This window comes from Haemorhous mexicanus, chromosome 14 (assembly GCF_027477595.1).
Source record: "Haemorhous mexicanus isolate bHaeMex1 chromosome 14, bHaeMex1.pri, whole genome shotgun sequence".
NCBI lineage: Eukaryota > Metazoa > Chordata > Aves > Passeriformes > Fringillidae > Haemorhous > Haemorhous mexicanus.
This window is the reverse complement of record NC_082354.1, coordinates 18,991,074-19,018,800: the sequence shown is the minus strand read 5'-3', so window position 1 is coordinate 19,018,800 and position 27,727 is coordinate 18,991,074.

Sequence of the window (27,727 nt, the reverse complement as noted above, 5' to 3'; positions counted from 1 at the left end):
CAGACCTGCTCCCACTCTGGAGAGGGGCTGGCTGTGAATTCACACCCTGCTTTGAGATGTGACATTCCAAGTGATGGTAAAAGATTGTGAAATCATGGAAAATTCGGGGAGTTAGAAAGAAAGTTTGGCTAAGTAGGTCCTGGGAAATGTTAAAGGTGGGCCCTGGGAAATGTTAGATCGTGTGAAGCTGCACCTGTGTAACCAGGCTATGATAAATGATGGAATTGTTAGATGTGGTGAGATTAAATTATTGTTTAAAGAATCATGAGAAGCTGTTAGGGGTTTGAAGGGGGTCACAAGAAATCCATGCTTGGATGAAATCAATGTACACAACAGAACAGTGCAAGTTTAATAATTAAAATGTAAGTTATATAACAATAGAACATAAAACATGTTCAGCTTGAAACCATGTTGGGTCAGATTTGGGTCTGTGCACCCCTGACACCCAGAGCTCTTCAATAAAAGCAGCTGCACATAATCATTCTGTGATTATGTGCTCCTGAACAGTCACACAAGCAGCAAGAAATAAACCACTGACTTTGAGATGAGCAGCAGAGGAATGAAGAGGGCAAGGTAAAGTGCTGGGATGTAAATATTCACAAAAGGGAAAAAAAATAAAATAAATTGCTGAGCTTGGCTGGTAGCTTCTTTTCTGATTGGGGTCATAAATGTAATTTTTTTCCTGCGAGAAGTTGGGAATGTTTGGTGACAAAAATAACACCTAAGACATGCAATCAGAGTGTTTGCATTCTGTCCTGGTTTACAAACCTCACTGACCTTTGCTATTTCCTTTATTTCTAAGCTCTAAGAGCCTGGCTGAGGTTTTTGTGATGTTGATTTCACTCTGGTAGCTTGGAGGTGATTACAGGTGTGCTGTGTCACCCTGCAGGCTGCAGGGGCAGGGTGATGAGAGCTGGATGAGCTCTGAACACGATACAAAACATTCCTCTTTTTCTCTTTTTTTTTTTAAATTTCTTTCAGAGCCATTTGCAGCTTTTGTTTTTAACAAAGCCCAAATCCAAGTAGCGGCTGTGCTCAGCAAGGCCAAGACACATTATTTGGTGGGGCCAAGGTGTTTTGGCTGACAGGCTGAGAGGGGAAAGCCATCAGAGCTGCTTTCCATGAAGTCTGCTGAGAACCAAGATCATATCTGGGCTCTGGTTGGGGTGCAGCCCAATCACATTACAGTGCTTTTGCTCTTGGTGGCAAGAGTGGAACAGCAGCTCCAGCTCAAGTGTGGTTCCCTGGGCATCCAGCTTTGTGTGGAACAGTTTCCTCATCAAACAGATTTAATCACACCCTGGATTTTGGGTAGTACCTGTAGGAATTTAACACAGGATAGGCAACTGTCAGTTAACTTTCAAGAAGAGTTGGAAATCTTTGCATTAGATGTTTTGAATATTGCAGGGTGCAGGGCACCTGCCATTTGAAATGTCCACTGGTCACAGAAAATAAAAATCAATTTCTGGCTTTAGCAGACCTACATCCTTTATGATGGAAACTGTGTGCTGCAGTGGGGCTGGAGTACATTTTCTTAGACAGAAAGAACAGGGTAAATAAAGTTTACTGTGCTGAAAAACAACTTTTATTATACAATGTAAATTGGTAACTCATAAAAAGAGCTGGGGAAAATTCAGTGAGGATTTGAAGCTGGAATTTGATTCAGAGACTTCCAATACCTGATAGTTTATTTCTTAACCCTGTTCCTGGGAGACTGGAGATTTTTCTCATGCAGAAAAAAAATATACTTAATTTTTTTTCCTTGGAAATAAATATCAAATATTTCCATTAATTTTAATGACTTTTGCATAAGTCACATTTTCAGCAATGACATTTTTTTCCTTCAGAACTAGTAATTTCCAAGGGAGTGAGGTTTTAAATTAATCGAGAGTGAGTTAACTTTTTTCTGTTTATATTTTTTTCATTCCCTTTGGGAAAATGTAATTTTAAAAATTCTGCTTGTTTGCATCACCACTTTCTTTTTGCTGCAGATAGATCTGGGTGGCAGTGCATACCTGTTGCTTCTTGGATTTCCACTCATGCAATCTCACACAGCTCATGCATCACCAAGAGGATCTGTTGTCTCAGTCCTTAATTATAAATGTGAAAATAAACACACAGAGATCTTGGGATTGGTCTGGCACCCTAAAATCTTCCTACTGAGTGCTGACTCATTCCTAGTGACTGACATTCTGGTTTAAGTACAAGTCATAAATATTCCTCCAGCTTTTGTTCTTTCATATACAACACTAAAAACACTTGGAGGAACTGAGAAGTCCAAATGGAAATTTTCCACTGTGTCTTTTGCATTTGACCATTTTAGGACTTGCACATGGAGTTAAAGCTGGATGAGTTTAAGCATTATCTGAATTGTTCATTAGTTTACTCTTAGTTGGTGTAAATCTCCCAACCTTGTTAGAAAAAAGGGGCTTTGGCCACAAATTGTGCCTGGCAGTAAATGACACCTATCCCTAATGTGGTTAATGCTTTTAAAAGTGCACATTTATCAATGAAATCTCTAATTTTAATGCCCAGAACAGGATATGGAAGAAACTGTGCCTGTGGAAAACTCAACTCTGTTAGCAGAGGAAGAGTAAAGAGCAAATGAGTGTCACTTCCAAGTTTCTTTGCTCTCCCAAGATTTTATTATTAGATTACTTTGGTCTAATGAATTGGACTCTGAACTTCTTATTGGGAGTTTTGTTTCAGACCTGGAGAGCTGATCTTGGATGGTTTGTTGGTAATTTCCTCAAGTTCCCCATAATGTTCAAGTGTTGCTTCAGGCAGGGATTGTCTTACACAATAAAAATATATTAATTTTCAATGTCTCTGCTGGAGGACTGGCTATTCCTGCTTTTGCTTTCTCCTCCCATCCAGGAGTCTTGGTGGTGGTGAAACAGCTCTCACTGAGAGCAGCTGCTCTCTTTTGTGTTTGAAGTGGCAGAGACTGAACCTTTGGTAGGTAAACCCTCATGAAATCATTAAAGCTCTGAGAATGGTGGGAGGGATTGCAGCTTCAGAGATGCTGGCTGCTTCTGCTCTGGGTGCAGCACTGCAGGGGCAGCTGTGTAAGGAGAACTGCAGAGGCTCTTCAGAATGTGGGATCAGTCCTGTCTGTGCTTTGCACGGAATGGGATTTTTGTGAGAGAGGATTGTTCAGAAGGTGTCAGCAGAAGCTCGAGGCTTCACTGATGCTGAGCAGGCTGAAGTGCTCCAGGGCTGAGAGGTGTGCCCTGGAGGTGTGCAGGATTCCTGAGAGGTGTGCAGGGTTCCTGAGAGGTGTGCAGGACTCCTGAGAGGTGTGCAGGACTCCTGAGAGGTGTGCAGGGTTCCTGAGAGGTGTGCAGGACTCCTGAGAGGTATGCCCTGGAGGTGTGCAGGGTTCCTGAGAGGTGTGCCTTGGAGATGTGCAGGGTTCCTGAGAGGTGTGCAGGGTTCCTGAGAGGTGTGCCTTGGAGGTGTGCAGGATTCCTGAGAGGTGTGCCCTGGAGATGTGAAAGACTCCTGAGAGGTGTGCCTTGGAGGTGTGCAGGGTTCCTAAGAGGTGTGCAGGATTCCTGAGAGGTGTGCAGGGTTCCTGAGAGGTGTGCAGGACTCCTGAGAGGTGTGTAGGGTTCCTGAGAGGTGTGCAGGACTCCTGAGAGGTGTGTAGGGTTCCTGAGAGGTGTGCCCTAGAGATGTGCAGGATTCCTGAGAGGTGTGCTTAGGAGATGTACAAGATTCCTGAGGCTTTCTCTGCTGAGAGTGTGCTCTGGGTGGAGCACTGGGTTTTGCTTGTAGCTCAGAACCATTTCTGACCTTATCCCCTCCAATTCGTGTTTCCAGATGTTGCCAGCAGAAGACAACGTGAGATAATTGCAGTGTTTGTAAAAGAAATCACGGTGAGCTGAGTTTCAAGACAAGTCCTTTCACCTGGGTAAAAGCTGGGCTGTGGCTGCTGTCAGTTTGGACTGTGCTGGGGTTTCATTGGTCCTGGGGAAATTGGAGGGGGAATTTGATTTGCAGCTGCTCAGATTTGTGGCCAGGGGAGGAGCTGCTGTGGGGCTGAGCTGGAGTCACCTGTCTGGGAGCAGGAATGCCAGAGGTGGAGCTGCCTGGGTGGTGAGTAAGGCACAGCCCCAGCCTTGCCTTCTGGATGTCACAGGGTTGTTTGGGCAGCAGGATGGGCTCATGTGGGGCTCACAGGAGGGGTTTTGCTGTGAGGGTGTGAAGGAACCTGCTTGTGATGCCTCCCTTGTAGAACTTGTGGCCCCAGGACACTGCCCAAGGTGTTGCTCTTTCGTTTATTTGCTTTTGCCTTTTCTCATGTTCCAACACAAATGTGTTTAATTTGCCTCAGGGGGTGCACTAAATGTTTCCCAACAAAAGAAACATCTGGAAACTGCTGAATTGCTTGTTCTTGCAGTCAGGGGATAACCTGAGGGTTCTCAGCACAATACAGATCTGGGGGCTCTGGTTTGGACAAGTTAAAATCTGTCTGGCTCTAGCAAGGTGCTTTTCATTCTCTCTCCATGAATTACACATTTCTGTTTGAGCTTTGAGAGAAAGCTGAGAAATATTGGAGTCTTTTGCCATACAAAGTGCTCCAGCACTGAGGTTATTTTATGGCTAATGGTTTTTGTTTTTCTGTACTTTAGAAGAAGGTCTGGGCAGTACAAAGGGCATGTGGGTGACCCTGTTGGAAATGTCTCTGCTCTGAGGTTGGGGTGGGACCAGATGAACTCAAGAGGGTCTTTCCAACCCAGAGTGCTTCATGGCTGTGTTGTATTTGCCTCTCTGGGACCTGGGTGTGATGTACTTACAGCCACAGGAAGCTGGAAGTTTCCTTTCCTCTCTTGGGATGATCTTAACAGAAAGTGCTGGGCTGTGTTTGCAGTTCTGCAGAGTTTGCCTTTTGGTGTTGCAAACTTTTATCCCATGGGCAGATGGGAGTCCTGGGAATGTTAGACACAAATAAATGAACACCTTTGAAACCCAGCCCTGCTTTTGTGGAGCTGTTGTGCTGCTTAATTACATATTTAAGGCTGAAACATAAACCAGATGTATTTGCTTTATGGTTGGCATAATCTCAATGGTTTTAATTGCACTTGAGTTTATGGATAAATGCCTTTTTGTTTGTATGAGCCATCAACACTGTGTCTAAAAAGAAATTATAAATATCTCTGTGTTGTTGTGCAGTTAGGCTGATCTACAGCTGTTAACAGTTCTGAGAGTTTGACCAGAAGTTGTCCTGCCCTTGAGAATTTCTACTGAAGGAACATTCCTTAAAATACCAGGTGAAACTTAAATCAGCTCATCTGAAACAGGAAATTTCATTTGATTTTGGTCTGAAATAGACAAATACTTACCAGAAAATAATTCTCAAAGCAAAAAGCCCAGGCAAACCCTAAAACAGTATTCAGACATAGCATACTTGTCCTAGTTTTATTTTAATTTTTATTTTTAATGCTCAATGTTTTATTTCCTCAGAATGATCTCTATTATTTTTTTTTCTTTCTCTTCTCAATGTTGACCTTTTTTAGGGTAATTTGCACTTATCTAAGGTTGGTTCCTCAGCTCTGAATTGTACCTTTATGAATCCTACAACTCCACTACCCTGTAACAGTGGATTAAGTTAGGAGGTAGTCACCAGTGGGGAGAATTGTGCTGCTCTGGAGATAGGTTCCTGTCTTGTTTCTCCCTTTTATATTGCCTCTTTAAATGAGATGTTACATTTCAGAGGATAAATGTGGTAAAATGCTTCTTTGTGCTTTCCCCCAGTTGTTAATAAAATAAATAAGATCAGGCAAGTCAATGCATTTCTTAGCAGAGACTCATCTGGTTTTTTATTCTGCTGTATTTATTGGAGAGTGGTTTTGGTATTAATCCTGCATGAGGCCACAGTCAGACTTGCCTTTTTTATCTTTTATCTGTCTTATAATAAGCGAGTCAAGGGTGTGGTTATTGTCAGGTTTACTTCTGGAGCAGAGTAATAAATGAGGTTTTAATGGAAAGCTGGAAACACTGATGATTTATGGCTTCCTACAGCACTCATTAGACATCTACATCAGCATGCAACATGCCATAAATTATGGGACATGCTGTAAAAAGCCATAAATTGTCATTTCCAATGCGGGTTATCGCCATTAAAGACTTTTATTCCCTGCTGTTCCTGTGAGTTTCCACGGCTTCCTCACCAATTCCCTGACTAATGATTTCAGCAGCTGCAGGAAGATGACCCAGAGATGCAGTGGCTGATTAGGCAACACAATTGCCTCAAAGCTGGGCAGCCAGAGGTTAAACTGCTTTGCAGAGAGAATATGCTCTCCTCTCCTGGTGCCATCCCTGACACTGAGCTCTGCTGAATTCCATTTGCACCGACTGCAGGATTTCCCTGGCTGCTGTTCGTGTCTGCCTGCTGAAAGCCAGCAAGGCTTTCAAAGCACCAAGGTCCCTCTGAGAGGAGCTCAGTGCTGGGGAGCAGCTCAGTCCCTGCTGTTGGTGTGCCCAGCCCAGGAGAGGAGATGTTGCTGATGTTGATGTGGCTGTAGCATTTGAGGGGATGAGCCATCCAGTCGCTGGGCTGTGGGCTTGGTTCTGGATTGCAGATCCTCTGCAGTGGGGCTAAATGAGCTGAGGGGGTTGCAGGGGATGCTGCAGGGTTTGTTCTTGTGCAGCACTGGCTCCAGGGAAGGTGCTGTGCTCCTCCAGGCTGTGGTGGTTTCCCTGCCAGGAGGAGGGCAGGAAAGGCTGTATTTAAATATCCTTCTGGTTTCAGACACCTTTGGGGGTCCTTCTGATGGAAAAGTGAGTGATACCTCTTAGGCTGCTGGCTGTGAAGTGTCATGATGGAAACTGCACACTGCAGCTGGCCAATGCAGTGCAAACCCCAAATAATTCCTCCTGGCTTTCCCAAGGCATTCTTTCTGACCAGTCTGCTCTTTGCCCTGATCACTCGTGTGCACAGGGCTCTTGGGGATGTTTTTCCTGAGCCACACCTTCATTAAACCTTTCTTTAGCAATTCTCCTCCCTCATCCAGCCCTCTGGTTCAGGGGGCTCAGACAGAGGGACCCCTTTCCAAAAAACCTGATTGTAATCTTGTTTTAGGCACGATGAAAAGGATAATTCTGATAGAAGGAGTTTTAAGGTTTTATAGCCATTTTTGTTGCATTGTAAGAGAGCTTTCTGTGCTCCTCCATCCCCCCCAGCCTCTCTCGACCTCCTAAAGCAGATTTTTGGCTAAATCGTGCCCTCTAGTGCAGCAGCTCGGAGGGATGCACATTGCAAACCTTTGTCATGGCTGTTCTTGTCCTTTCCTCTCCCAGGCAGCTGGGAGAACTAATCAAATACAGTTCATGTGAATAGCTAATTTCTGCTTTTTGCCAGGTGAGGGAAGGGCAGCGGGTCTGTGGCTGAAGCTGCCAGACTGGAGGGCAGCAGAGCTGGCTGTGCTCTGCAATTCTCACTGAGCAGCAATTGCAGAGTTCTCCCTGCCATGGGTGACCTCGAGAGCAGTCCCAAGCCAGGAAAGAGGAGCCCAATTAGAAACAAATTCTGGTTTATTTTTTAAACTAGATCTGCAGTGTGTCCAGTTGATTACACTGAAAAGGGCCAGTGAGCATTAGGAAATTAAAAATAAAGAGTTGCCTGAAGTGAATTTGAAACCTGAATAAAATAACTGTTGACTTAAGTCCAGGAACACCTCTTGGAGCCAGGAGTGATGAAGAGCTTTTGCTGACTGCTGCTTCCAGCCATTGTTTAAATTCAGCCTGAGGGCTGCAGAATCCTGGGCTGGGAGCAGCAGAATGGATCACCCCTGCTTTGGAATGCTCCCACACTTTGCATATTCAATTACACCTCACATCTCACAGGAATGGGAACAGTGGCTGTGAAATGAGTTTGCCACTGTTCAGTTCATTCAGATTTATTGCAGGAGCAGCCCCTGTGCCATCAGCCCTCCCCTGCCTTCAGAGGGGATCTCCAAGGCTTCGTGAGCAAATCCTGTGGGACACATTTGGACAGCAGCTGGGACGGAAGGGAGAGAGGGATTCTGTGCTCAGTGTGCATTTCACTGAATAAGCATCTTGCAGGAAAAAGGAGCCTCCAGGCCTTCTGAATTATTTTACAACTTCTAAGATATGGAATTTATTCACAGGCTGAAGCTTTTTGTGCTTTTAAGACATTCCTCAACTCTTACCTTAAAAGGTAATGCAGTAAAATAACTTTGTTCTCAAATGACCTTTGATGCTGTGCTTGGTTTACATTGAGGGGTTTCTGTAATCTGCTTTCACAAAACTGCAGATCTGAAATTTTACAGAATGGAATATCTGAGAAATTCAGTTTCACTGAGAAACTTTGTTTGCCATTTGCTTGAATGTTGTTTCAAAACAGTGGGTTTGTTCTAGGGTTTTCTGTTTGGTTTGATTTCCTTCAATGAATATTTTTGCATTTTGGAAGTTGAACATGTGGACTTTTTTTGGGTGATGGTGAGGAATCACAACTTGCTGTGAAACATTCAGAATCTGGGAACAATTTATTTTTCATCTGTTCGAGAGTGATTTTAAGCAGTCACATATACATATCTCAAGAGGCCATGATTTTTTTTTTTACCCCTCTCCTATGAAGATTGAAGAAAAATAATTAAAAATCTAGAATATGCAATCCAGTAGTTGAATTAAAGGATGCTGTAATGATATCTGATTTCAGTGTGGGATAGAAGGTGGGGAACTTCCTCATCCGTGCCAGTGTGTCTTTTATATCCTGGATGGATTTCTGCAGCCTCTGACACAAACTTTGCAGCCAGTGGGAGGCAGAGTCTGCAAGGCCACCCAGAAACAGTCAGTGTGTGGTCACTGACAGGGTCATGGGGTTTGTGTCTCCAGGTCTTGCCCAGTAAACACCTGGCCAGGTTTTGAGAACAAGAAGAGCCAGGTGTGGATCTCCAGTGAAGCTTTTGCAGTTTACACGAGGAAGTTTTAAATGCACTAAAGGACAGAACTCTGAAGTTGGTGTTTAGAGCAATCATTTCTGTTTTGGAGACTGCCCAAGAAACTTCAGAGGATTGTCCTGGGCAGGATTTATGAGTTCTCTCCTGTGTCCCATTCACTGATTCCAACTGTGTCAGCAAGCTCAAGGTCTGTTTGTCAGCCACAGATGTGTTTTCCACTTCTGCACAAAGTAACTGCAGCTGATACTTAATCATAAATATCTCTGAGAAGATATTTTTAAATTAAAATGATAGAAATTACTTCAAAATTACCACAGGCTTGAAATATACACACTGCATTTATTTGTTTTGAATTGATGAATTGTTTATGGAGCACACACACACAAATCCCTTTGTTCCAAAATGAATGGGTAGAAAAATTTGGAAACATTGGCTGCAAAATCTCTTTCCATTTCTAGCTTGCCTCTCCCTAGCTATTAGTCAGCTGTGTATATAGGAGCTCTGTCTGGATGAAAATAAATCAGTTGTGCTGATTAAAAGTAGCTTAATTGTTGTCTTCCAGTTGCAAGGATATTACAAAGCTTTCTCCTTCCAGTGGCTAAAAACCTCTTTGTTTTCTCACCTAAATTTATTTATGGCCACACTTTGGCTGGCTGACTTAGGATGTCCTTTACTCATACCCAAAGCCAGAGCTCAGACTAAACCCCAAACATTTCCTCTCTGGAAGTTTTAAGATCCCAGTGAAAAGTCCTCCACAGCAGAACCTGTGCTAGTACCTTGAGCTGGAAGAGGAGAGCTCTCTTTTGGGAGCAAATTTTTATTTTCTCTTCTCTGATGGGTGTTTCACAGTGATTTCCAATGACTGGATATTAAAAAATACACAATTTCTGTGGCTGGCCTCGAACTCAGATATTGGCAAGGAAAATATTAATGAAGTATTATAATGTCCAACTTCTTTGCTGACTGAAAAATAAGATTTGGTCCAAATTCCTCCATCTGGGCCAGAGCTGATTTTGTAAATACATTCTGGTACAAGGGAGGAATTCATCAGCTGTGGAGGATAAGAGCAGGAAGGTGGAGAGTAAATTCCATTTACAGAGGTGGAAATTCCATTCCTGAGTGTGTCCTGAAGCAATTCTGGATTTGCCTTGGCCAATTAGTTTTTTATTTGCTTCTGTCTGAAAAGCAGCTGATACCAAGTTTTCAAACTGACATTCATCCATTTAAAAATACATGAAAAAAATAAATCTTATTTCACATTTAACCTTCAATCTTGAAGACTGATTGTGGCAGAGATTTTGTTCTTTTGTCCTTCCTGGGCTGGCAGGATTTGTGCCCAGGATTTGCCCAGGTTTGAGGCAGGCCAGTTGTCATTCTGCCTCTGCAGAGGAGGCTGCAGGAGGGACAGTGTGCCATTACTGCTTGCTGTGGAACAAGCATTTGCATCTGGCAGCTCAGTGGAAAGCAGAAACTGATGATCCTGTGCAGGTGAAGACTTTTTAGATTACAAGGCAGAAAATGCAGCCTGGTGTGAAAACTCAGCTGCTAAACTTATGAAACACTTGCTGATATCCCCAAGGGTTTTCTGAAGCTGTTAGTGCTCAACACCATCAAAGAGACCCAAAAATGACATTTTACTAGAAATTTTTGGAAGTTCTGCCTGTGTGGTAGCAAGGAGAAGTTAAAAGTGACAATCACAGAGTTCAAATTCATTGCTAGTACAGCATGGAATGAATCTTTGTGCTGAGACAATTAATTACATTTAAAATATATGAGTGGGGTATTGTTGATGTTCAAGCCTCACAAAGGCAGGATGGTGATGGTTTATGATAGGTATATTCTTGATTAAATTTATGATAGGTATATTCTTGATTAAATTTATGATATGTATATTCTTGATTAAGTCTCCTTGCTAATTTGCTTTTAATACATTCCTAATGTGGTTAATGGCAGAATTCAACTCATGCAGCAGCACCTGAATGTTTTGGTGACATTTTCTAAATCCCTGAGGTTGTGATAATTCCAAGGCAATATATTTGTGGAACTTTTAATAACAAAAGTGGAGGCTGCAATGAGTTCAGGCATTAACAGTGCACAGAAGAAAGCTGTGAAGGTGCACAGTTACTGGAGAGCTCCCTGGTTCTGCCACTGGAAGGGTAATTAAAGAAAAAAGAGTTGGTGGATGTGCTTCAAGGGAGCAGCAAGGTTGACAAGACTGCAGAGTTTGCCTTCAGCAAGGTAATTTGCTCACAAAATGCTGCGTGTCAGACTTTTGGGTCTTCTTTTGACCTCTATATAAGGTTTGAAGGAATCAAAATAAATCTTAGCAGGCAGTTAGGAGATGAAAACAGGCTCATGTGAGCCAATAAACCAAATCCTGACAGGAGCAGTGATTACTGGGAAGAGAAACAAAAAGAGTGCATGTGCTTTAGGCATTCTGGAGTTATTGCTGTACCTTGGTTCCCCCTGGCCACAATCAGCTTTTTGAATCTGGTGGGAAAAACAAGTGGTGAAATTTACTGGATCATTGTGAATAAATACTGCACAGAGGGTAATGCATTCAGTGCAAGTAATTTTTTTCCTTGCAAATGTTTAATGGCACATTAGAGTTACCTCTAAGTGTTGTAAATGATTAGTGGAATCATCTTGAAGAATGACTTTGAGATTGTTGCTGACTGGAACATATTCATTACTGAGGGTTCCATTTTGGCATACCAGTGGTGTGACATTGTTTGTGGAATTTGCATAACAAAACTTCTGGGTTGCCTGCTTTAGAGAGCAGTGAAAGATAGGTTACTGATAGTACAAAAAAAGAGAAGAAAACACACGTTTCCATCAATATTCCAGCAGAGTTTTAAACAGAATTTTAAGTGTTCCAAAGGAGGAGAGCGGATGAGGAGAACAGATCAGCCAGAATCAAATGTTATTAATGAGCACATGAAATTCATCCCGTTGGTGAAGCAGTGGTGGAACATTTTCTCTCTCTCTTGTACAGCTGTAGCCTGGACAAGTCTGCATCTGCAAAGCAGAGGGAATCCTTTCCCCTCTCCTGTTATATTGTGTAAACTCTTTATTTTTGTTCCACCTTCAGAGATACAGCATATTTTGAATTATTATTAGGATGATTTTGCAATGAGAGAGAACTCTGTTTCTCTTTAAACGTCCTGATCTGAGCCTGACAGTTCCTAATCCTCAGCTTTGCCCTCCCAGAGCTGGTGTCTAAGTCTCCAGCCCTGCCTTGGGATTGCTGCACTGCTCCAGGAGACAAAATGCTGCATCAAACCAAGCACAAACGCTCCCAGTGACACCACTCAGAATAAATAGCTCTGGGTAAATGTCAGGGAATTGTCACTTCTTGCAGGGCTGGCTCTGCAGTGGGCTGGGCTTGCTTGGATGAGGAACCTGAGTGGGCCACAGTGAAGTGTTTCAGGATTTCAGGTCTCTGCTTGTCTTTGTCACTTGTTTCCTCTGTCAGTGTTTTCTGTGGTGTCTCAGCTCACAGGAGGGCTGTCAGAGCCAGTTTGGGACCAACACCCTCTCCAGGCAGCCAGCTGCTGTGGCACCAGACCCTTTCTGCTCTGGCATTGCCAAGCCTAGAGCTGTGCCCGGAGTGTGGCATGGCAGAGGGAGCAGCTGGGGCTTTGGGGACTGGGGTTGGCTTTGGGGACTGGGGTTGGCTTTGGGGACTGGGGTTGGCTTTGGGGACTGGGGTTGGCTTTGGGGAGCTGCTTGGCTGGTCTGTGGGAGGGGGGCTGTGAGGTTTTTGGGTTGTTTTGGTCAGAAAACAGTCCCAGCCACATCCATGGGTGCTGCTAGGGGTCCTGGCCATGGCAGGGGTGGCTTTAGGGGACCTTGGTGGCACCTTGTGCACTCCCCCACCTGACAGAGGCAGGCCCTTTGTTTCTGACATTAATGATTGCACCACAGCCAGGACAGAGCTGCTCTTCAACCAGCAGCAGGAGTGAGCAGCACTGACTGCACCCACACCCCTGTGCTGGCACAGACCCCTGCTCCTGGCACTTCTTGTTAGAGCTCTGCTCTGCTAATAAACAGATTAGACCGAGTTTTCACCTCAAAAGAATATTTAAATCAGCTCATGGTGATCCAGCCTCGGGACTGAGTGGGGCTCTGTGCAATTCTCAGGGTTTTTAGTGAGGGTGGCAAAGTGTCCAGGGTTGTTTTGTCTCTGAGTACAGCTGTCAGTGAATTTGCCTTCAAGCTTTACACCTTTCTAGACATCTTAAGGGATTGTTTAAGAACTCCTCCTGAGTTGGAGCTCAGAATTGAGTACTTGCTGTAGAAAATGCCAAATTCAGGACCAGGTTTTAATTTCAGGGGGGTCAATGACCTGGAAATCTGCTCCTAGAAATTCACTGTTGGGCAGTGTTAGAAGTCCTGTAGGGAGGGTGTTCTTGCTGTGTGTGGCATTATCCACCCTGAATCACAACTCAGGATGCATTTCTCCCCCTTGTTCTTTTTCTTTTGTTTCAGGCTTTTTACAATTTTTAGTCCCAGCCTTGAATTTCACTGAACAACGGAGTTTGCTGAACTAGTTGGTTTTTTGTTATTTATTTTATTGAATGCAGGCAAATTGCAGCTGGGATGCAAATTTGTACATCAATACTTTTTTAAAAATCTTTCTGTTGAAAAGTTATATTTGCCTCAAAGAAAATCTTGAACTAACTTAAATCCAACACTTTGCTGTCCATTACAATAAATAAGTAAAATTCAAATTTGTCATGTGCCAGGCTGAAACTGGAGCTAGAGGGGGAGGGAGGAGGAACAGGAGGTGGTGGTGGGCAGAGGTGCTGTGGGAAAAGCAGTCCCAGATGTATTGATTGTCTCTGTACAGCTGCTTTAAAGGATTTTACTGCCCAAAATCAATAACAGCTTTCATCAGTCTTAATGAACCCAAGTGACAACTAAAAGTTTTAAGAATTGGTGGTTTTGGGCTTGAAAGTTATACCCAGATTAGTCTTCTGTGTTTGTATGTTATAGAATGGTGTAAAAAATAAACAACAAACCAAAACCACCCTTTCTTTACCAAAAATTCAGCTGAGTCAGTTTGAGCTCATTGGCTTTGCCCAACTGAGCTTTGTGAATTTGGAAATGTTACTGCATTTGCTGTTTGCTCATTTGTTCAGGGGAGAATTTTATCACTTGTTCATCTCTTGTGGGTTTTGTGCATCAATGTTTGGCTGGGCTTTAAACTGTTGACTTAGGGTGTAGTAAATTGATACATTTTCTACTGGTTTGCAGTAATTAAACTGAATTAATTGAGCTGTTCTGTTGTTTGTGGTAAGTACTGTGGTGTATTAGCAGTGAGTATCTTTGCCACTCCATTTTTGTTGTTCTACAGCTGTAATTGGACTTTACACAGGCAGTTAGAGTATTTATTCTAATTATTTTTATTTTAATAGCTAATATTTAAGCTGTGCTGAGTACAGTTTCTCCTGCTGCCTGGCACTTGTGGATGATAAATAGGAAGTAAATTCTGTGTATGCTTTGTCCATCTGCAAACACCCCCACCCATGCCCCTGGTACTGATTGGCAGCTGGATTTAGGATAGGGATTAAAACCTTTTCATTTGTCCAGCCTGGCCAATTTTCAGCCCATTTATAGAGGCTCACAGTCCATTTATCTTGTGCCAGTCTACAAATCTGGCTAGAGATATGCCATAGGTAATTCTGTCAGAAGTCTTTCTATTGTTATCATTAAAATGATATATCAATATGCTTCATTGTTCAATAAAAATGAGATTTTGATGATAAACTCTTAACATTTTAGAGCCTAGTTATTTTAATCCAGGCAAGCAGCAAGAGTTTCTATGTAGAAATCTTGACTTTCTTAGAAAAGAAAGGGGTTTTTTTGTGTAATTAAGTCTTTGTAAAGGGGAAAAAGTCTTTGAAGTTCCTGTGGGAATCAATCTCCATACAAGTTTAATGTCACCTTGATGTTTTAATTGTGTGGGATCAAAATGCAAAAAGGCAGAATGCCTGGTAGCTCAACAAGTTCAGATGTATCTCTTCCTGCAACACTGAACTTCTCAGAGCCATTTATCAGGTTTGAGAAGGAAAGGAAACACTAAATGTGAAATATTTCTCGGGATCCAGCTGTGGTTTGTCAGCTCTTTCTGAGCCCTTTAACTGAACATGGAAAATAAGCAGTGGGGCACTTTTTGCAGCTTCTAAACAGGAGAGATGGGTCTGTGGTTTTATGCCAAGGAATTTTCCAGATTTGGAGTAAGAATTGAAACAGCTGGAGACTTGGTGACCAGTGTTTTTTAATCTTTCCCTTTTGAACTCGGGTCGTTGCAGCCAGGGAGGGAATTTCAGCCCAGAAAACCCAGAAGGAATTTCTTTTTTTCCTGAAATGTGCAAGTGCAGTGGAGTTGGTCTAATGTGTGTGAGAAGCATCTGATGGCAAACTGTGAAATCTCTCCTGGCAAAATATCAGTTCCTTGCTCAGGAAGTTATTGGGAATCAACAGGGATGCAGGAAGATGTTTAATCAGGGAACATGGTGAAAATCTGTCTAGGAAATAAGATTTCCTGTGTATTTAATTATTTTCCAGCCTACTGGCTTGGGGGCTGGGAGTAAAGTGTGTTTTTCTTGTGTAAGACCATGCACAAGAACAAAAATAACTGTACAAGTGACTGTTCCATAGTTTTCTTTCCCACTGGCTGTGTTCAATATGCTAGAAACACTGTCTGAAATGTTTATCTGGGGATTTTAATAAGTTACTATAATTTATTATTTCAGAAGCTGTGATTTAACATTGCCATGTTGTGAATAAAAGTGCAATTTTAAAGGTAAATCACTAAATGGAGATTTTGAGTTTATGCTCTAAAATTTTCTCCCCAATTCTATTACTGCATCATAATGTGAAAACTCAGTAGATCAGAAACCAGATTTCTTTTGGTTTTTGTTTGTTGTTTTTTTTTTTTTTTTTTTTCCAAGCATACCCTTGTGGAAATCAATCTCATTGCCCTGAACAACTGACAAATACCAACTGTTCTAAAAGGAGGAGCACCTTTAACATCAAATATTTGATGTGCCTATCAAGGTGGTCACATCTCTGGAACTGTGTGAACCAAGTGCAGAGCTTTCCTTAGAGCTCAGCTTTTAATGTATAATCCTTTCTGATGAGGGAGATGGAGTGCCCATTGCCCAATGCTGATGGAGTGCAAAGAATACATTTCAAGCCCCATAAAAGTCCCCTGAATGCAGTGACTCCCTCAGCAGGTCCTAAATCTGAGTCCATGGGGATCAATTCCTGGTTTCAGGAGCTCCCAGCACTCCAGGTTCCCCCTGCCCTCCCTGCCCTGCCTGCTGCTGGAGAAGCTTTGGCAGAGCAGGTGATTGCAGCACAGCTCCCCTGAGGAAAACTGCCCAGCCCTGCCCAGACCTGGCTTTGCTGCTCTCCTGGGAGCCCAGAGCAAGGCTGGGCTGGAGCCCTGGCCCACAGAGCCCAAATTAAACATCCCAGCCACACCCACAGGTGTGCTCAGCCCGGGCCCACAGAGCCCAAATTAAACATCCCAGCCACACCCACAGGTGTGCTCAGCCCTGGCCCACAGAGCCCAAATTAAATAAATCCCAGCCACACCCACAGGTGTGCTCATCCTCTGCACCCCAGGCTGGACCTGCAGCCTGAGCCCACAGAGCCCAAATTAAACATCCCAGCCACACCCACAGGTGTGCTCAGCCCTGGCCCACAGAGCCCAAATTAAATAAATCCCAGCCACACCCACAGGTGTGCTCATCCTCTGCACCCCAGGCTGGACCTGCAGCCTGAGCCCACAGAGCCCAAATTAAATATCCCAGCCACACCCACAGGTGTGCTCAGCCCTGGCCCACAGAGCCCAAATTAAACATCACTGCCACACCCACAGGTGTGCCCATCATGTGCACCCCAGGCTGGACCTGCAGCCCTGGCCCACAGAGCCCAAATTAAATATCTCAGCCACACCCACAGGTGTGCTCAGCCTCTCCACCCAGAGCCCAAATTAAATATCCCAGCCACACCCACAGGTGTGCTCAGCCCTGGCCCACAGAGCCCAAATTAAATATCTCAGCCACACCCACAGGTGTGCTCAGCCCTGGCCCACAGAGCCCAAATTAAACATCCCAGCCACACCCACAGGTGTGCTCAGCCCTGGCCCACAGAGCCCAAATTAAATATCTCAGCCACACCCACAGGTGTGCTCAGCCCTGGCCCACAGAGCCCAAATTAAATATCCCAGCCACACCCACAGGTGTGCTCAGCCCTGGCCCACAGAGCCCAAATTAAATAAATCCCAGCCACACCCACAGGTGTGCTCAGCCCTGGCCCACAGAGCCCAAATTAAACATCCCAGCCACACCCACAGGTGTGCCCATCATGTGCACCCCAGGCTGGACCTGCAGCCTGGGCCCACAGAGCCCAAATTAAATAAATCCCAGCCACATCCACAGGTGTGCTCATCCTCTGCACCCCAGGCTGGACCTGCAGCCTGAGCCCACAGAGCCCAAATTAAATATCCCAGCCACACCCACAGGTGTGCTCAGCCCTGGCCCACAGAGCCCAAATTAAACATCACTGCCACACCCACAGGTGTGCCCATCATGTGCACCCCAGGCTGGACCTGCAGCCCTGGCCCACAGAGCCCAAATTAAATATCTCAGCCACACCCACAGGTGTGCTCAGCCTCTCCACCCAGAGCCCAAATTAAATATCCCAGCCACACCCACAGGTGTGCTCAGCCCTGGCCCACAGAGCCCAAATTAAATATCTCAGCCACACCCACAGGTGTGCTCAGCCCTGGCCCACAGAGCCCAAATTAAACATCCCAGCCACACCCACAGGTGTGCTCAGCCCTGGCCCACAGAGCCCAAATTAAATATCTCAGCCACACCCACAGGTGTGCTCAGCCCTGGCCCACAGAGCCCAAATTAAATATCCCAGCCACACCCACAGGTGTGCTCAGCCCTGGCCCACAGAGCCCAAATTAAATAAATCCCAGCCACACCCACAGGTGTGCTCAGCCCTGGCCCACAGAGCCCAAATTAAACATCCCAGCCACACCCACAGGTGTGCTCATCCTCTGCACCCCAGGCTGGACCTGCAGCCTGGGCCCACAGAGCCCAAATTAAATAAATCCCAGCCACATCCACAGGTGTGCTCAGCCCTGGCCCCCAGAGCAAGGCTGGACCTGCAGCCTTGGCCCAGAGAGCCCAAATTAAACATCCCAGCCACACCCACAGGTGTGCCCATCATGTGCACCCCAGGCTGGACCTGCAGCCTGGGCCCACAGAGCCCAAATTAAATAAATCCCAGCCACATCCACAGGTGTGCTCAGCCCTGGCCCCCAGAGCAAAGCTGGACCTGCAGCCCTGGCCCACAGAGCCCAAATTAAATAAATCCCAGCCACATCCACAGGTGTGCCCATCATGTGCACCCCAGGCTGGACCTGCAGCCTTGGCCCACAGAGCCCAAATTAAATATCCCAGCCACACCCACAGGTGTGCTCATCCTCTGCACCCAGGGCAAGGCTGGACTGCAGCCTGAGCCCACAGGATCCATTCCATTAAATGTCACAGCCATGTCCAGGTGTGCTGCTCTTGTGCACCTTGTATTTTATAAATAATGATTTTTTTCATTGATAAATGTTTTTCATGTTCTCATCAGGATTTCTCTGGATGAGGAGCCTTTGTTCTGAGAGGGGGCAGGGACACACAGGTCTTACAGAAGGGAATGTACAATATGTGAATTTCCTTGTCTCAAGGAAAAGACTCTGGAAAATGGAGTTTTTGTCTGCCTAATAATTAAGAGTATTTTGTGACATCATGCAGTGCTGAGTTTCCCTAAAGATATTTTATATTTGGTCCATGCCCATTCTGAGAATGGGATACCTCTGTAGTTTGCTGTAGAAAGTGTGATAGGAATCACCTTGTTCTCTGCTTTGTGGAAAGAGAAATGCAAAACCAGGGCTGAGCTTTGGACATTAATACATTATAAATACAAATTGCAAGTGAAAAGATTTAATTATTTTCTTCTTTCTGCTAAGTGACCATCCAGCAAATCAAACGTGGGGAGTTTGCTCTTTTGTGTGGCTTCTCAATTGGCTGCTGTGAAAGAAAATGAAAATGAGGAGAAGTTAAACATGCCTTGGTGTGTTCTGCCTTTGAATGCATTGAAATATTAGTGCATTGAAGGAGATTACAGCATGAACTCAATTACCACATTGCACTTCCACTGCAATTTTTCTCAATTTAGAGGCTGCTTATTCTATTAAAAGAGAGGACTTGAGCTAATGGTGATTGGTGATCTGCCCTGCTGACTTTTGTTTTCCCTTATTTAAATCAAGTTTCGTTATGTCATTGAGGATATCATTTAATATCTATCAGTCCATTTATCCAATTTAGAAACAGAGAAGGTCCTGGAATGCACATTTTCAATAACACAGAGCGAGCTGGGGGTGTAAGAGGTAAAAATGCACATAAGGGCTGAAAGCATCCTCAATTCAGACATTCCTAGGAGCCAGCTCTCTGTCCTGGCAGGCTCTCAGGGCAGTCCCTGCTGGGATTTTGGCATGTCCAGACTAATGAGCTGTGCAGAGAGGTCCCAGCCATGGCCTGGCAGTCAGAGGCTCCTGAGAGTGCCTGGAAATGAGGCCACGTGAGCTCTGCCAGGGTCCCACTTGGGCTTTGCCACATCAGCTCCCTGCTAAGCCACTGGAAAGGGTTTAATCTCTCTTCCCCTCCCTGGTGCTTTTAGGGTTTTAAAAAATTGGAGCATCTTTAATTGCCATTATTGAAGGCCTTTCAACTTTGGAAATTGGAAATACATTTCAGCAGAGACCCCACCATGGTAATTGGCATCTTGTGGCAGTGCCTGCACAACGTTGTTCCTATTTCAGTCTGCTGCAGAAAAGATTGTTTGCTGATTTTCCCACAAGTATAAAAATAATTCAATCTAGGCTCTGTCGAGTAATTTTTGTTTATGAAAATGAAATTAACATTTCACATTTTAACAAATTGCAAAGTCTGCTTTGCTCACACAGATTTTGAGATCCAGAGCAGCTCCCTTTCCTTTTATTTCCTTCACACAGAACAGTGTAGCTGTCACAGCTTTGTTTTCTGTGTTATGATGGGAGAGATAAGTGATAAATTTCGAGATAAATCCTGGAATTTTCTTGGCACAGCTGTGCCACCAGCCTTGCTGCTCTGGACACTTGGCTTGGCTTGGCTGCTGACTTTTGTCCTCTGGATTTTCTGGTTCCTTGGTAGTTTTTGGTGTTTATCCCACGTGAGATGCTGGGATGACCCTGCTCCCTTGAACCATGTGCAGGATCTTTGCTTTCTTTCCAAACCCAGTGAATAATACACAGACTTCATCAATTATCTCCTCAAAGCTTGTCACTGATGCCTTTTAATATCTCATAGTGTGCCCAATGCGTTCAGGGACAAGACAAATATGTTGACAAGGACTATAAATGACTTTGGTATTGACCATCAGTCATTTTAATTAGCAAATCTCTGAACACACTGGAATCAATTTGTTCAATTAGAAATTAATAGAGGTTCCTAGTCAGGGTATGATGTTGGTTTTGAAATGCTAAAATTGGCAGTATTGCCAGATGCTAAAGACAAAAAATAATTGGAGCAGCTGGAGTAGAAATGGGATATTGTTAAATGTGCTCTGGTTTATCACGTTCTCTTTTACAGAAGTGCTCTTTGAAGTGAGGTGGCAATGAAATTGGTCTCTTACTGGAGTTGGCTTGATCATTTCTTTCTGCTGAATAATTACACCCCTAATTTTCATGACTGAAAGCTGGTAATCCAGGACATAATGAATGAAACGTTAATGCACTAATTGCCAGCTGATCACTCACTGATGGACTTAATAACTGAGCTGACTTCCCAGAGGCTGCTGCAATGGCAGCACAGGTTCTCTGCTGCCAGCAGTGAGAGAGAGCACAAGTGGTGGCAGGGCTGTCCCCGAGGGACAGGACCTCTCCTGGGGATCATTTCATGTCCAGGGCTTTTAGTCTGTTTGTTCTGAGACAACAGAGAGCATTAAATGGAACCAATATAATAAATATAAATAGGAGTCAATGAAGATCTCTTTATTAAGGAAAAACCCAAAGCAGATGATTAACACCCCCCTCTGCCCCCGAAAAACCCCAAACCCCCAAGCAAAGGGGAAAGCAAACCAAACAATTCAGAAAAAGTCTGGGTTCAGACTTGTGAGTGAAGGTGAGAATTCTCCATTGCCGTTTGAGTGGTTCGTTTACACCTCGTGGGTGCTTCAGGTGCAAGTGTAAAACAGGAGGTATTTTTCTGAGATCACTCTTCCTAATGATTACTCCCTTCGAGTTCCATTTATTGCAACACGGCTAAGATGCAGATTCAAGGGTGGCAGAACATTTTGCTCCTAAGTGTGGTTTGCCAGTTGATTTTTCACTTCCTGCCTGGGGAGATTTTCAGATAAATGCCTCAGAAATCATGACTGGAAAAGGAGAAGTTTCTGGGGGCTGGATTGAAGTGCAATTTTTGTGAGCATCTCTGTTAAAAATATAGTTGATTTACATCTGGTTGGTGGTTTTTTTATTGTGGTTTTTTTTAAAATTTATTTTATTTTGTGGAGTGTTGGAGCCTGGTGTTCATTGCTGTCATTTTCTCCTGCCTGGTGAGCCAGGAGTGCTTCTGTCATTAGGGCACTTTCTGTGACATTTCTGTCAGCACTTTCTCTCACCCAGGTATCCTCCTCTTTAGCAAAGCAGGATCTTTTTAACTTTTAACTCTGCTTATGACTCTTTCTTACACACTTTTAATTTGCTGCTAAGAATAACAACTGGCTTGAAGTGCATCACCTCGTGCTAGAAAGGTGTGACAGCAGGAAAAATTTCTGGGGTCACCTCTAACTAACTAACTAACATTTCTTAAATTTACCCTGTTCAAGGCATTCATTAGTAATTTACAAATCAGAAAGAATGTGAGATAATGCCAGTTCAGTAACTTCAATTAGGCTCAGCTCAGGCTTTTGAATTCTTCTGTAATATTTTGTGTTCTCATGACACAGAGAGGGAGAGAAAGGAGCATCCTTCCATTTCCAGTCTCAGAAACATGATTGGAAACGGAGTGTGTGAGTGTTGGGCAGCCCCTGCTTTGTGCAAGTCAAGGAGAGGGAGCTGGAGAATTTCTTGAGTTAAAAACAGCACAAAAATCAAATTTCAGAGTTATCCTTTCATCTTTTTCCTCCTTGCTGCAGGTCACTCACTGACCAGCTTTCTTCTTTTCATGGGGGAGAGAGTTTATCCTGATGGGGGTTTGTCCCAAGTGACTTTTTCCCTCCTGGAACTCTCCCTTCCTGCCCTGTGTAGCTCTCCTGATGGAAACCAATTCCTGAGGGCTGCAGGCTGGCTCAGTAGAAGGCAGGCCTGCAGGAAGGACCAGCTGTGTAATGAGGAGGGAGTTCACAGCCATTTGTACCGAGAGCACCCCAGTGATGACCAGAAGGAAGAGTTCCCATTTACATGAAAATATGAGTCGGTTATTTTCCTTCAATGCTCAGTTTCTGCATATTTTGATGCCCAAATATTGTGATTTTTCTGCCTTTATCCAGGCTGATGTATTTGCTGATAGTGGCCATCAAATTTCCTTTTTTTCTTGGTTGAAAAATGGAGCACTCGGGATATTGTTATGAAAAATCCTGATCTGAGAATAATTGTGTCTGCAGGCCCTGCCAGCCTTTGCTGCAGTTGAATTCATCAATATCTGCATTCTACAGACACCTCAGTGCCTGGGACAGGAGCAGTTTGTGCTGGGAGCTCAGAGACCACTGGAGTGGCAGAGGGAGCAGGGACAGAATGCACTGGTTTTAACTTGGATATCTTAAATTTGGAATGCTAAAAACCTTTCCAGAGTTTGGAGTCTCAGCAGAGGAACTGGGCCATGAACTTTGCAGAGTGGGATGGAATAGAATGGGGAGGTTCCCTGCTGGTTTATTTCAGGATTCAGGGGCACAGGCACTGTTGTGTCACTTGGATTGTCACTGCAAATCAGCCTCGTGTTTGGCTCCAATTCCTGCACTACTGAGCAGCCTCACATCATGGAAACACCTCAGGTTCTGCTTGGGGTCAAGGGAAGATTTTCATGTGCTGCATTACAGTTTGATTTTAACAGCCAAAGTCATGGAACTTTAAAACCAGCAGGTTTTGCATTCTCAGAGGAGTTCAGTGCTGAGAAGCTCAGAGAGGTGTGTGGTGCTAGGGTAAAGGAGGGGGACAGAATACAGGGGACAAGGTGAAATGCTTAATTACACCCACCAAATTTCCATATATAATGGCAAAACCTGCTGCAGGTAGAACCAGATTCTGCTTTTTAAAAAACAATTTAAGGGAGGCATCAAACCATAAACCTAGAGAGAATAGCAAGAGATGTTACTGCCCTGGAGGGACAGCACAGAACACACAACCTCCAGGTATTTACTTATTATCATCAAACCACACGGTCTGGAAGCAGCAGAATTAAAACAAACTGCTTATGAGCTTTACAGGCAGCAGCAGGGCTCAGCAAAGGAAATTTCCTTGAGATTTGTGCACTCTCTGCACTCTTGCAGTGCCAGAATTGGAGCATTTTTAAACTTGACTTCATTGCAAACATTGTTGTGGAATAATCCTGAAATTTACCTGCCTGACAGTCCATTTGCCTGTACCTCACCTAATGGTAATGAAGGATGAGTGCTGTTTTCCTTGCTTGTCAAACCCCAGGTACTGAACCCTGATGAATGCAGAGGATGAGAACCTCAGAGATATTTTTACAGCTGGTGACACACACTCGTAGAACTTCTAATTTACTGTGCACCCCCAGGACAAATGTGGCGAGGGGCAACTTGTATTCAATATAAAAATTGTCTTTTGCCCTGCAGGAGCTCCTTGGAGTGCATCTCCAAGGCAATCCCGGGGCTGTTGGAGCTGGCAGGGCTTGGGGAGCACTTTGAGGTGTGGAATGACCCTGACTGCAAACAGGACAAGGAGTCCTCCCCTCATTGCAGGGCTGAGCCCTTCCTTGAGGAGGGGTCTGGCTGGAAATGAGCTGTGCTGGGAATTGTCTGGTGACTTAAACACCTTCCCAGCTCCTTGCAGGAACTTACTCTGAGCTAAAATGTGTTGATGTGGTGGTTTCCCAAATGGTTCTCCTGTGGAACGTGCAGAAATGGTGAAAGGGAGCCAGAGCAGATGTAATCCACTGCTTCTTAATCATTAAATTGGACTGCAGCACTTCTGCACTTGTTGTTTTTTTTCCTGATCAGCAAGAAAAATGTGCTAGTTGAACAACTCCTGAGATACCTCTCCACCAATTTCCACAGTTTAAAAATAAATGTGATGGAAGTGTCACAATTGGCACTTCTGCTAAGGATGGAGGGGGACAAAAGTTTTGCTGTTTGGGCATAAAGTGTATTAATAGTCCTGGATGCAGAATTTAGCTCTGTTTCTGGTCAACTTGTCTTTTTTTACTGTCAGCCAGAGAGACTGTCTACAAGTGCAAACTAGCAACTTGCTCATCTGCAATTATGACCTTCTCAGGCTGTTTTTTGAGTGGGGAATATAATAGCCCTGCTTAGGGAGCAATAAAATTGTCAATTTGCAAGTTTCCTATTTAAAGAATTACCTGAGAAACCTGAAGGATAAGGAATAACAAAATCCTGTCTTGTGGAGCTTTCTGAAAGACTGGCAGATGCACAGATAAAAGGGATTGGATGGAAGGAAAATAAAAACTGCAAGGGATTAAAGTAATAATGTGGATTTAGGGATCAAAATGCTGCTAAATTACATGATAAGAGAATGAGGAGTTTGGGAGTAAGTGCAGTATAACAATAAAAACAGAAGTTGACAGGAAAAGGAGGGGAGGAAGGATAAAAGCAGGAAATTAGTTGTGCTGAGATGAGGAGGAGAAGGAAGTCCAAGATCCATTCACAAATAAAAGCACCAATACTTACAGAGCTGCTGTTTATTTACACACTCAGGTAGTTTTGTGTCTTGAATAAGATTTCAGGGGTTTTTCTGTCCATTAAATAGAAGTGGTCTTAAATAAAAATATCTACGCCTCCCTCATGGTGGAAATGAGAATGTTGACTGTCTAGAAGGCAGAAAAAATTAAATTAAACCTTGCTGAGAATTAAACCTTGCTGGGTTTTCCTCAGCTGTGCTGCAGATGGGATGGACCAAACCTCATTTCTCTGAATTTTCTGTTCCTTCTGGTAGAGATTGCTGAGTTCCTTAGCACAGATTGATGTCACAGCTGTGGCATGGAGTGATAAAATATTTTAATTCTGCGATTGAATTGATAGCTTTTAAAAATCTATGGCTCTCTAGAGCTGACTTCTCTCCATTAAAATTGTTTCATTGCCAAAGTACAGTGACTTTGAGTTTATAAAGATGGTGGGAATCTTTTTACTGGCTGCTTTACTGGAATTCTGTCCTTTAAATGTTTCTAGAGTCTATTTGCTATAAATAGCAAATAGAATTTGCTGGGTGTGGTTGTAGGGAGCTCTCACAGGAGGCTGTGGTTTCAATAATGTGACTTTTAAAAAGAAAACAGCAGCCTTACAAGGGATAGTGGGGGAAAAACTCTAACTTGCTGTTTTCCACATGCATGTCAAAATGACAATGCACTTTAGACATACATGTGGAGAGAAGAACTAGAAAAACAAAAACTAGGTGTTTCTTTGTTCAAAGCCTAGAACTAAAATGAGGTTTTGCCAGGAGAAGGAGAAGAAATTGCATTGGTAATGTTGCAGCTTCACAGAACAATGTGGGGTTTGGCTTGGCTTGCAGAGGTGTTCCCTGACATAAATGGCTCAGTTTGGATGTGTGAATAATATTTTTACTAACATTCCCATGGTTGTAATAGTTTGGTGTTCTCTGTGAAAGAAAAGGAGCGTGCAATCTATTTTCACCAATCAAAATAGCTTGGAGGAGGAAACCAAGACTTCTGAAAGCAAGAAGGAGTGGTTGGAGCAGTGGGAAGTCACTTGGGTGTCCTGTCAGAGCTGTCAGCAGGGCCTGGGCACTGCAGTGTTTTGTGCTCTTCCTTCCCCACGCAGGCAGAGAGGAAGTCAGTTTGAGGAGATTATTCCTAATTACAGAGAAAGAACATTTCAGAGTGGGGCATGGGGATTTGGCCGTGTGACACCATCAGGGCTAATGGAGCTCCTGCAGCTAATCACTCTTCCCTTTGCTGGCAAAGGGCTCCTGGAGAGTTTGCACGGAGCCCGAGGTGTCAGTCACACAGCTGGGCTGGGGATCCTGCTCCTGGAGCACAGCTGGCACAGCAGGAGACAGCAATGCTTCCCTGCACTGACAATTTTGGGGTGGTTTTGGGTGGAAAGATACTTTTTAATCTACTGGGATCCTGCTCCTGGAGCACAGCTGGCACAGCAGGAGACAGCAATGCTTCCCTGCACTGACATTTTGGGGTGGTTTTGGGTGGAAAGATAGTTTTTAATCTACTGGGATCCTGCTCCTGGAGCACAGCTGGCACAGCAGGAGACAGCAATGCTTCCCTGCACTGACATTTTGGGGTGGTTTTGGGTGGAAAGATACTTTTTAATCTACTGGGATCCTGCTCCTGGAGCACAGCTGGCACAGCAGGAGACAGCAATGCTTCCCTGCACTGACAATTTTGGGGTGGTTTTGGGTGGAAAGATACTTTTTAATCTACTTGAAGGCTGTCATTTTTCTCCTGCGTTTTTGGTAATTAGTGATTTGAGCCCGTTAATTAGTTGGAGCAGTCCTGCTGTTGTTCTTGATGCCAGCAGGAGACAGAAGCAGCACCTCTGTGGTGGGTGTGATTCTGAGCAGAGCTGGGGGGTTAAGCAGCCTTCTCCTTCCTCTCTGACTGTGCTGTTATTGTGTGAAGGAGGAGCTGGCGTCTTGCCTTTGCTGTGAAGGCGTTGTGGGAGGGAATTTTGCAACTTCTGGGAGAAGAATGGGAGGGGAACTTTGGACTCTGCTCAGTCCATGACTGACTCCTTCTGTAGGTCACAAAATGGATAGGAAAGTTCATTTCATGAATTACTCCCAGAAAACTTAAACTATCGAGTACTTTAGTGTAAGAATAGAGATATTAAAATTAGAAATTTCAGTGTAATAAAACCTCTTTCCTTGGGAGATAGTTCATTATAAAAAGCAGATGAAAGTAGTTCTTTAACATCTCATTAGAATTCTCCCTATTCATGCTAAGTCTGAATATCCAGAGTAATTACTTTAAATGCCTCTTTCTTTTTATTCCCTTTTATTTTATTGTTACTTTATTGCCATCACTTTATTACTATTATTCATTTTTACTATACTTTATTATTCAAAATTACACTTACAAAAGAGTTCTCTGATTTTTAGGAACCAAGATTTTTCTTTTCCTCTCTGAGCAGAGCAAGCTGGAGATGGAAAATTGGAGAGAGTGAATAAATAGACAATTAAAACAATAAATAAATTCCACAGGTTTTGTAAGCTGGATCAAAGCCAAGATTCCAGTGGTTCTATTCATCCTTGGCTGAGCAAGCTGCACGAGGAGAGCCCATGCTGGGAACAGCAGCACATCAGCAGAAGCTGTAATGCAGCAGCATGGCTAATTAGAATTCCTGCAGGCTTTATCAACAGGTCTGCAAAACACAACGATTAGGATTTGACTGTGAAAACGTGACTCTGATGTTCCTGAGATGAGAAAAACCAGCTCAAAATTACCCCGTTGAAAATTATCACTTAAAACATAGATATTTTTTATAGAGTTGGATGTGTAATGCATTGGCTGCTA